The sequence below is a fragment of the Nematolebias whitei genome, chromosome 5 (assembly GCF_014905685.2).
Source record: "Nematolebias whitei isolate Nwh7 chromosome 5, NemWhi1, whole genome shotgun sequence".
In the NCBI taxonomy this organism is placed as follows: domain Eukaryota; kingdom Metazoa; phylum Chordata; class Actinopteri; order Cyprinodontiformes; family Rivulidae; genus Nematolebias; species Nematolebias whitei.
In genome coordinates this window covers 21989743-22000967 of record NC_056502.1, presented here as the reverse complement: position 1 = coordinate 22000967, position 11225 = coordinate 21989743, and the positions used below count along the sequence as shown (strand labels likewise).

At 39.6% G+C, this 11225-nt stretch overlaps 1 protein-coding gene and 1 long non-coding RNA gene across 2 annotated transcripts in view; both read right to left on the bottom strand.

The window, feature by feature from the left end:
• fhod3b (formin homology 2 domain containing 3b) overlaps window positions 1–11225 on the bottom strand; it is a 151556-nt gene that overhangs the window by 111276 nt on the left and 29055 nt on the right. The gene's annotated exons all lie outside the window — the stretch shown is intronic.
• LOC119409459 lies at window positions 3089–6325 on the bottom strand. Its single transcript, XR_005186782.1, has 4 exons — window positions 6298–6325; window positions 6097–6194; window positions 4891–4921; window positions 3089–3156 (listed from the first exon to the last, which is right to left on the bottom strand). It is a non-coding gene; the product is annotated as an uncharacterized LOC119409459 (long non-coding RNA).

The window sequence follows — 11225 nt, the reverse complement described above, 5'->3', positions numbered from 1 at the left end:
CGTGGATGGATGGATGGATGGATGGATGGATGGATGGATGGATGGATGGATGGATGGATGGATGGATGGATGGATGGATGGATGGATGGATGGATGGATGGATGGATGGATGGAAAATAAGTGGTCCCATGTCTAATTGAACCCCAGATATTGATCCAGAAAATTATGCATGGTAATCAAAGTGCATGCTCAATAATCCAGGTAAAACATCGAACAAAGTTAAATCAGGTCATCTGGACGGTTTCTTTTTTTGCTGAAATGTTTCATCTTTTGACCAAAAGACTTCATAAGTCAGAGGAGCCACAACAAACTCAGTCCCACCCACCCCCCCAAAAAAAGAAATGGTCCAGATGACCTGATTTAATTTTGTTGAATGTTTTACCTGGATTATTGAGCATGAACTTTGATGTTTTGAACCACTTTGGCTATGGCTGCCTCAAAGAAGTCAATGGGGGAGAGGGTGGTCCCCAGAAACCATCTTATCACCATCAAACTGGTTGGTCCACTATGTGAGCATGCTGTGGGACTGAAATTGCTGTGGCTCCTCGAACTGATGAAGTCCTTTGGATGCAGGACGAAAGGTCTCAACAACAACAAAAAAGAAATGGTCCAGATGACCTGACTGAACTTTGTTGGATCTGCTTGGTAATCTGTCCAGAGGACCTGACTTAACCTTGTTAGATTTAACAACGCTCCTACCAAGACTTCACCGAGGTCCTTTCTGCAGACATGAAGCCTCCCAACCGACCGTAAAGAATGGGAAAAAACTCTGTCCTCAGGCTGCAGGAGGAGTCGACCTGCAGACAAATAAACGAGTCACAAATAGCAGAACTCCATTAAAAATCTGTCAGGTGGCCCGTGAGCATCTCTCCGTGGTAGAGATAAGGCTCTGCTCTGCTCAGAGGAAACCAGTCACTGATAGCAGATCTTGAGCTGCAATGCCTCCCAACTCATGAAACATTTAGGTCTGGTGAAAATGTGTGCTGGCAAAATGATCAGACGGTATAGAAAAACTGTGAAAATGTTGATTTTTGCCATGAATGAAATTTGCACAAGAAACAGTTCAGAAAGACACCATCTAGTGATTCTGGTAACGAAAATAGAACAATAAAAAAACACTAAGATAGATTTTGCAAAGTAAATGCTCATGAGTTCATAAATTAAGAGAAGTATCTGTACATTTTATGGTGTTTCTTTATTACTGTCAGGACCAAATCTCTAAACAGGGCTGCTGTGCCTTTTCTCCATATTGTCCAACAATCGTAGAAAGAGCTGCAGTCTGGTGGTTTTTATGTGCTGCAGACGATCACTTCGAACCACATTTACCTCCAGGATAAGTGACGGCCACAAGTATGAGTTCTGCCTGAGGAACATCCATCCTGTCAGCCACAGCCTGCAACAGCTCCTGAGCTACAGCCTCACTGTCCACCTTCACACTCAGGTATGAGTCCATGCTGATGTACACACGACACACAACTGAAAATAAATAAAAAATAGAATGTTTTATTAGGTTGTACAATAAAATGGACCAGCAGTGGTACCAAAAACCCATCATCCCTGAAAGTCCTAAAGATATAATGCTGCTGATGAGGAATCAGGATATGAATGCAACAATAGCACTAGCACTGGTTTTTCTCCTGATAACAGCCAAGACTGGTCAAATGTGTCCTAAAATCTCTTATAGATGCTTTTGCTTATTTATTTTGGGTCCGTTTTTTATATTTGTTTATTGGTGTGTAGTGTCAGGTTTACCACTTTTGAAACAAGAGAAATGAGTTTTCACCATTTACAATGAGCTGTATATTGTTCATATTAACTGGGTACATGACTGTTGTAGTTCCTTGAATCTTAGACGTTTATGATTCCATCTGTGCTTAGAAGGACTAATCATTTTACAGAAGCACAAACTGATTCTAACAAAACATAAAAAAATAAAAAACAAGGTACCACTTTACAATAAGGCTCCCCTTATAGCTAATAAATAGTTTATAGATACATTATTAATTCCACTATAAAAACTTTTAAAATCATTAATAACTGCTTATTATGCATTAATTAAGGGTGACAGAGACAAAACTGACCAGTTTCTTGCCAAACAGTGAGCCATATATGTTCACCTATATATTTCATCTAGAGTTGTTATATTAAACATTTCAGACTAAGAGTCAGAGTCAGAGTCAGAGTCAGAGTTTCTTTATTGTCATTCGCACCTCATGTGGTACATGTGGTGGAGCGAAATTATGTACACGGGGTCCCAGTTACATCCAACAATAAAATGTATAAGAAAAACAGTAATAACATCTAAGATATGAACTAAGAAAAACATCAACTAAATATACACTAAGCACTCATAACATAAAACATTGAACATGAGCACAAACATGAACATGAGTCTGTGAGCAGATGTGCACGCATGAACACATCAACATTTAAACAGATCAGCAGCAACATGAAACAGATCAGCAGCAACATGAAACAGATCAGCAGCAACATGATATGGTTTTTCACAGTGATTATTCTAGTTAGAGATTCATGAGTCTAACAGCCTCAGGGTAGAAGCTGTTCCTCAGTCTAGTGGTTCTACACTTAATGCTCCTTAACCTCCTAGTTATGACCTTGTAAGCACAATAAGCATTTGTAAACCTTTTTTTTAGCATATAATATTATACTTTATCACTGTCTTATAAGTATCCACAACTAATATTATATCCTAAAAAAATAGGTTTACAAATACTTATGCTTACAAGGTAGTTTCTCACCCTTAATTGATGCATAATAAGCAGTTATTAATGATTTATAAAGTGTTTATAGAGGAATTAATAATGGATCTATAAACTATTTATTAGCCATCTATAAGAGGAGCCTTATTGTAATGTGGTACCAAAAACAAAATGGCAATGCACTAGATCAGGAACCTGCCCTTCCAAACATCTCATTCAATCCCTGGAAAGACACCCCCCACCACCATCACACCACATCATAGTTGTTGTTTTTTTTTAGTTCGAACCAAAGACCCCTTTCATTTCCTTTGGAAATAACGCATGACTAGAGGAATGTGTGAGGAGCTGTGTTTTATGGCTTACCTTCCTTGGTTTCCGTTCGAGTGCTTCTGGGCCCATTCTCGTTAAAGCTCGAATGGTGGGAAAGAGCTTTCCTCTGAAAGAAGGAAAATACGTGGAGTTTGACACACGCTCATTCAGTCTGACGGCCTTCAGAGTTTCAATTTGAACGACAGAACAATGACTTTCAGAGGAAACATGAGAACTGTGATCTCAACCCCAGATATAGGGCAGAGGTCAGACAACTGTTTAATAAATCAAATAAAATGACAACATTTAACATCATGGTACAAAATAAAAAAAAAAATCAACTAGGTTAACTTATTAACTTCCGTATTAATAGCATATTAACTTTTAATTAGTAATTAAATAATGTTTTTGTGGATGACGCTCACAGCAACTAATAATAATTAATTATCATTACTAATATGCAGGCTGTGCATAGTGACGGACGAATGGATAACTTTAATAAGCTTGTTTAGTCTATAATACTTAAAATAGCAACAAATTAAATGTCACATTTCCCCCTCCTGCCATAGCTTCTGTCCCCCTCTGTTTTTCCTCATGTTCATGCCTCAGCTCAAGCCTGCCCCTGTCACCATGCACCACAACCATTCTGCCTTGTCACCTCAATCAGCGCTCATCTGTTGCACCTGTTCTCCTGCCTTTTTAAGATCCACGTTCACTCTCTACCAGCGCCAGACTAACAAACTCAAAATCTTTAAAGTAGATGTCCAGTGTTCATGCCGCAGCCTTGTTTGTCTGCCTGGTTCTGACCTCACGCCCATCCATCTTGTTGGGATTACTCTCTCTGACTACGCCTCTTGGATCTCGTTTGGGATTAAGATATGGATTTCTGACCTCCTGTGTATGACCCCTGCCTGTTCTACCAGACCTCGCTTCTGGATCTGCCCTAAAGTTTCATGCTGCACAGGTCTCCTGCTCTGCTGCGTTTCACTCGCTGCTGGTGATGTCATCAGATCAACCTGTCAGAAGGATTCCCTTCTCTACCTGACTGCAAAGGTTTGTGACTGTCTTTATAAATCAATACCAATACCTGTATAGTCTGTTCTTAAAAAAAACCTACTAACAAAACGTTTAACTAGAAGTGCTTTTAGCAGCCAAATCTTACTGATCTAACTTGAGGTTTGGCTGATAACTATCAGTCGTTTGACATTTCCTAACCTTTGTAGTTCCCAAGGTTGCCTCTTTACAACTGTAAAAGCCATTTTTAGCACAAAGCTGCTGTGACTGAACGCAACAAGTTGATTTAAATGCATGGGTTCTATACTTAATTGCTGAATTATGCAGAAAGTCTAAACATGCAGTCACATTTTCCTTATTATTTACAAGGTAGCCAGCAAGTGTTTTAATAAGTGGTTCATGAGAGTGTGCGGCAATCTTTATATGTGCTTCATTCCTCTTATTTTAAAGGTAGCAAGCTCTGTCTGTAGGGCTAAGCTTGAGGAGAAAAGGTTTTAAGTAAGCAATAACTATTTCATAGGTGTTTGGTATCTATTAACCCTTGTAGTTAAATGTTTAGTTACATAGTAATTAACAATTTTCCCAAGTGTTCTTAAGGGTGAAATATACTATTGTACTTCCATCACCACCTTGTCAGGCCTGTAAGCAAAGCATATTAAGATCATAGTTGATAAACAACCAATTTTATTTTCTTAATATGCATTATTTAGAATGTCATCCAGAGAAAATGGGTACATATTGGTCTTTTAGTGCAGTATAGAAATATGTATAAAAAGTAAAATCTGTGTTTAAATCACTAATTAGGATTTATTGTAATGTAAAGAGTGATACCAACATTGTCACTTACATTTCTGTGAGGAGAATGATCATCCACTGGACTGAAAAAAGAGAGAGGAAAACTATGAACCGCAACAGCATGAGCTTTCACATGCATAGAACAAGTCACTGATCTGTTGATAACCCTTCATATAGTCTATAATCTGAGTAAATGGAGAATATTTATGTTATCCACTACAACCTCCTCCGCTGTGCTCAGTCCATTATCGAAGCTCAGTGTCAAGGGGAGATTTGAGTGCTCAATAGACATTAGACGTTCCAATTTGATCCCCTCATTTAATCACCCTGTTTTCAGTGGTTAATCCTGATAGCAGTATCTGTTATCATCCCTCAGCTTTTACTGGACTCTGCATCACAACGGGCGTGTTGGCACAAAGTGACGCCCTGAGGGAGCCCTTCTCAACAGCCAGCAGTCACCCCACACTAATGAAAAACCTGACTCCTTTTGCTGTATCACATGTAGGCTGTGTTAGCTATAATTCTCCATTTTCCTTTCAAATACCGTCTAATTACTTTGGCTGTCTACAGTCAAGTTCAGTGTCATGCTGAAACAAACAGAGATTTGTTCTCACAGTCTCATAATCGAAGACTTGAGCTTCAATTTGCACCAACGCCAGATGCAAGCTGCCGGGAGGCCACTCTCTATTAAAAAATGACACCTTTTCACTCAGAAACAGATGCCACAGAGCCACAGAGCAGTCAACCCTGTCCTCCTCCTCTCAGACAGGACTGATATGAACAGCTCATAAATTCAAAAGCATGTCGCTCAGTAACACCCCCACCCTCACAGTCCACTGCTCTAATGCGGAGGGTGTTGAGGATTTCCCCTCCTGGATGTAAACATGAAAAAGGCAGAGTCAGAGTGGCTGAGTGAGACAGAGTTATCTGCACTGATATGGGTGGAAGGCTGGAGCATCCTCACGGGGAGAGGCTCAGGGAGGTGGGAGGTGTAATGATTAGGGTGATGATGTGTTTGTTTGGTCACGATTTGTCAAGAGGAAGAAGAAGAGGAGTTCGAAAAGATGTCTGCAGAGAACAAGTCTTTCTTTTTACTTATGTTATTTTTCAGAACTCTATTGGTTGTCATTCTTACTGGGTATTTCACTCACCCTGTCATATTTTCAAAAGAAACGTGCATTTTGTATCTCTGTGTCTGTCCGTCTTTAGTTATACTAATATAGTTTGGTTTTAGTTAGTTCAAATCATTGTTACTTACTCTCTGCAATGCAGCTGGTAGAGTTTCTGCAGCTCCCGTGTCTCCTTTTCGAGCGCAGGGTGCTCGTAGAGATCATCGTAAGTGTGACGATACAAAGCCTGAAGGTACAAATGTCTGTTTTTATCCATTTTACTTGTTTTTTTCACTTGTATCCATTTCACCTTGCAACCATCCTTTCTCCACGTAGGCTGCGTTTCTCACCTTCAAGAAGAACGTGACGTGCTCATCTTCTCTCAGGAAGTCTTTACAGAGAGACATCCACTGCGACACCAGATGCAGGACTTTTTGTTTCCTTTCCAGAGCCTCCTTCAGATCCTCCTTCCCTCTATGTCTCTTGGTGCAATAAGTGGAGTTAGTCAAAGAATACAGTTGAATCGATTAAAGGAAAGTAAAAAATAATTCTCATGTTCCATCCATTCATTGCTTGAACTTGCGATTTCCTTTCCAAGTTGAGGGCGAGCTAGTGCCTATATCCAGCAGTCACTGTTGGAAAGGCGGGGACACCCTGGACAGGTCTCCAGTCCATCACAGGGACACATAGAGACAAACAACCATTCACTCTCACTCTCATCTAGAGACAATTTAGAATTACCAATCAGTCTAACATGCATGTTTTTGGTCTGTGGGAGGAAACCGGAGTACCTGGAGAAAACCCATGCATGCACGGAGAGAACATGCAAACTCCACGCAGAAAGGCTGGGAGGTAAACCTGTGGCCTACTCACTCAGAGGCAACATCTCTAACCACTTCACCACTGTGCCACCCTACTTCATGTTTTTTTTTCTTTAAAATGTCTTTTCTCATACTTTCTTCAGAATCATCACTTTTGAAGGATATTGTCCCAGAAGAGCTTGGCATAAATCTCTGGTGGACATGAACACTGGGTAGGTTAGCAGAAAGTCATCCAGAAGTGTATCTGCAAACAGATGAACATTATTAACAATGGAGGAATACGTATACATCGAAGTGATACGAAACTGTGCAACGGTTTTGAGGGATCCTTTGGCCAGACTTTAATCTCTTAAAATGGTCAGTAATTCTTTTGGGTTTCTAAAGATCTTTACAGTTATTGTTTTTTTGAACTTAGGATGCTTTTTCACTTTTTCTCTAACTACTCCTTATATCTGTTTATGTTGGTACAGTTTGTGTTCACATTTAAAAATATCCGATGGGAACAAATGAGAACAAAATAAGTGCCAGGCCTCCAAAGACTATCTAAGGCAGACAAACAGTACTTAAAAGTCACGTGTTTAGGAAATAAGAAAAAAGATCAGCAAAGACCTGACACAAGACCTAAAATCTGCATCATCCTTCAGATAATCATCTACTGCAAGTCAAGGTTTACCTTTTTGGAAATCTCCTTATTGATGCGAAAATACATTTTTTTCCCAAAAAAACTTGGTTGTCTTTGGTATGTTTCTACATGTTTATGTTTTTTGGTATGTTTCTACATGTTTATGTTTTTTGGCATGTTTCTACAAAAGTTGTAAAACAACTTTAGAAAGCCTGAAGAACCATATTGATCACTGTCATTTTACAAAGCCTCACTAAAGTCTGGCTGTATGAAAAAAAAAAATCACAAAGGAATGAAACAATATTTTTGCACTGAGCTCTGCAGCTTTAGAAAATTTCCATCCATCCATCCGTCCAACCATTCATCCATCCATCCATTTTCTTCCTCTTATCCAGGGTCGGGTCGCGGGTGTAGCAGCTTAAGTAGGGAGGCCAAGACTTCCCTCTCCCCAGCTACTTGGGCCAGCTCCTTCGGAGGAATCCCGAGGCGTTCCCAGGCCAACCGAGAAACATAGTCCCTCCAGCGTGTCCTGGGTCTTCCTCTGGGTCTCCTCCCGGTGGGACATGTCTGGAACACCTCATCAGGGAGGCGTCCAGGAGGCATCCTAACCAGATGCCCGAGCCACCTCAACTGGCTCCTCTCAACGTGAAGAAGCAGCGGCTCTACTCTGAGTCCCTCCCGAATGATCGAGCTTCTCACCCTATCTCTAAGGGAGAGCCCAGACACCCTGCGGAGAAAACTCATTTCGGCCGCTTGTATCCGAGATCTTGTTCTTTCAGTCACGACCCAAAGCTCATGACCACAGATGAGGGGAACGTAGATCAACCGGTAAATCAGGAGCTTTGCCTTTGACTCAGCTCTCTCTTCACCACGACAGACTGGTCCAGCGCCCGCTTCACTGCAGACACAGCATCTATTCGTCAATCGATCTCTTGCTCCATTTTTCCCTCATTCGTGAACAAGATGCTGGGATATTTGAACTCCTCCACTTGGGGCAGGACCTCCTCCCCGACCTGGAGGAGGCACTCTACCGTTATCCAGCTCATGTCCATGGCCTCGGATTTGGAGGAACTGAAAATGTCCTCCTTCCTAAAATCAACAAAATACTCTTTTTTTTTTTTTTAATGAAAAAGCCCAAGTTGTGCTCAAACACAGCCTCATTAATGCTGCAAGCTGCCAACAAGGCAGGACCTCGACAGCTGCATGATTAATTTCTTGTGAACTGCTCCTACAGTAACGCTGTGCTTATAATTCATATTGCTTCGGTTTCTCTTACCACAAGCAGGAGAGCTCATTCTTTACTGCCAAATACCACTTAACAAGCAATAAGCAGGAACATCTCGGAGGAAAACACTGTGAGAGAATTCTGCAGGAAATACAACTGTTCTTGATCAGCCTATAAAAATAAGAGTCTTCAAATTCATTTGGCTCAGTTCAAACGAGCTTTTACTGAGTTAATCTTCAGTCTCACACACTGGCTGCTGCAGGCTGCATCAACAGAGATAAGACAACATGTCAGATGTTTCTCCCTGACCACTGGTTTTATTATCTCACTTTAAAATGTCCGGATATATCCGGTTGTCTTTAGGTGTTGCTTTTTCTGCCAGTTTATCACTTTGAATCATTCTCAAGGTTGCACAAAGAAGAATGTCTGTCATTATTCCATAAATCAACGCAGGTGGAATAAGACCACAGATGTCTTCCACCCATTATGAAATAAACATCCATTTATCACTGTCAAATTTAGTACAGGTTCAATTTGTTTATTGGTTTTTTTAAAGCCTTAACAAGCTCATTTCTTACAGAAAATCTAATGTCAGCAGTTATTTATACAACACGTGAATACAACTCACAATGTAAGTCCAAATGTCAAAAAATAACATCTTAAAAGTTAAAAATTAAAAAAGAAAGCAGATCAACACATGGACACAATGTTAAAAAGCTTGACAATTATTATTATTGTTATTATTGCATTAGCTTCCTCTTAACCCTTTTCCGTTCACATCCATGATTGTAAATTCTATCTTTTAATTTCACACTGGCCTCCCCAGGTCTTTGTGGACGTTCTGGTCCACCAGACTCCATGACATCATTATGTTACTCCATCCATAGCGTCGTGGATACATCACTCCCTGATTATGAGAGGCCACACGCTTGTACACCTGCAGCGTCATATATATCAGATACAGATCCACATGTTTCATAGAAAACTTGAAAACAGGAGCAGAAGACCCTCTCGAGTCCTGCAGCACCTTTAACACAATCACATGCACTGGTTGTGGGTTATTTTCCAAGACATCTAAAGGAGCCCTTAATCATGCACTTCTCGAAGCTATACAGTTTGCAATTGAAGGCTGGAAAACAGAGTTCATATTTTATTCTATCACCTGATGTTGTTTTCACAAATCTTTAATGGTTACACAGGAATCAAGCTGCTGGGATGTGTTTGTTTCATAAACCCAAACACATTCAAGCACGAAAATATTCTGGATAAATAAACTTCAGCTGCCTTTTAGCTGATTTGTGACACTTCTATGATTCTGAAGATGTTTTTTTTTTTTTTTTTAATAAGAGAAGTCTAAGTTAAATTTTCACAAAAGTGCAGTAAGTTCTTTGTCCCAGGTGGTTCTGATTTCCGGCAAACAAATCTGAACAAATTGATCATTTTCAGAGAAACTGCAGAATTGATTCAGCTGACTCTCCTTTCTCTGTGCTGTGAAATCAGTTAACCCGTCCGTCAACGTGCCGGTCCTTTTTTAGCACCGATCAATACAGCATTTAAAAGAAGTATCTAAATGAGTCGCCTATTTCCACAGTAGTCATCAAAAGCCTTCTTCGTCTCAGCAGTTCTAGAGCTTAACTTGATTTTTATTCACTCGGTGTGATGTGTTTTCCTCTTCAAATAGCCGTCATAATCTTTGGCCACGGTGCTTTAGTGAAACAGATTGAACATCCCCTCATTAGGAGCACAAATGTTACATTGCATGTTTGTCAGAGTTGGCAGGGTGCACTGCAATTTGTGCAAAGAGAAAATTAATAGCTGCACTTGAGATTAGGCATAGGAAAAACTGCAACACTGACTTTTGTGAATGCAATGGAAACACAAACACACACGTGCCTGTGGTGCTTTCAGAGGAGTGTCATCTCTCACAGGATGATACAAAGTTCCAATGCATTTATAACGATGTCTGCTATAAAATCAAATGCTACAGTAATGATGTCAGATTGTCTCAGGGTGTGCTGTGAAGAATGAATCAAGTCTGCTGAAAAAACTGTCTTTTTATTGCAGATGTTTGTGAAACAACCTCAGTGACAGTTCAGACCTGTTCAAACGAAGGTTGTTTTTTTTATATATCACAGAACAGCTGGAGAAAAAAAATCACACAAACACAATTTTTCAGCCCTTTACATCACCAGGTGTTTAACAATGTATGTTTGTTTATTTACAATTCTGTGATTAATTGCAAAACCCAGCAGTAGCAACATCTAGCTGTAGAATGTCCAGCTGGAATAGCAATAGCATGATCATTTTGCCAGAATAACAGTGTTGTGAAACTGAAGGTAATGTAAAAAGTATATACAGTAACACAGTGTTTTTGTGAATGAATGGTTTATAATTTTTTTGAGACTGGAGCCATTTTAAGAGAAAATTCACCCAGAGGGACAGAAAAACAACAACAACACACACACACATATATATATATATATACATATATATATACACATATATATATACATATATATACACATATATATATATACATATATATACACATATATATATATATACATATATATACACATATATATATATACATATATATACATATATATA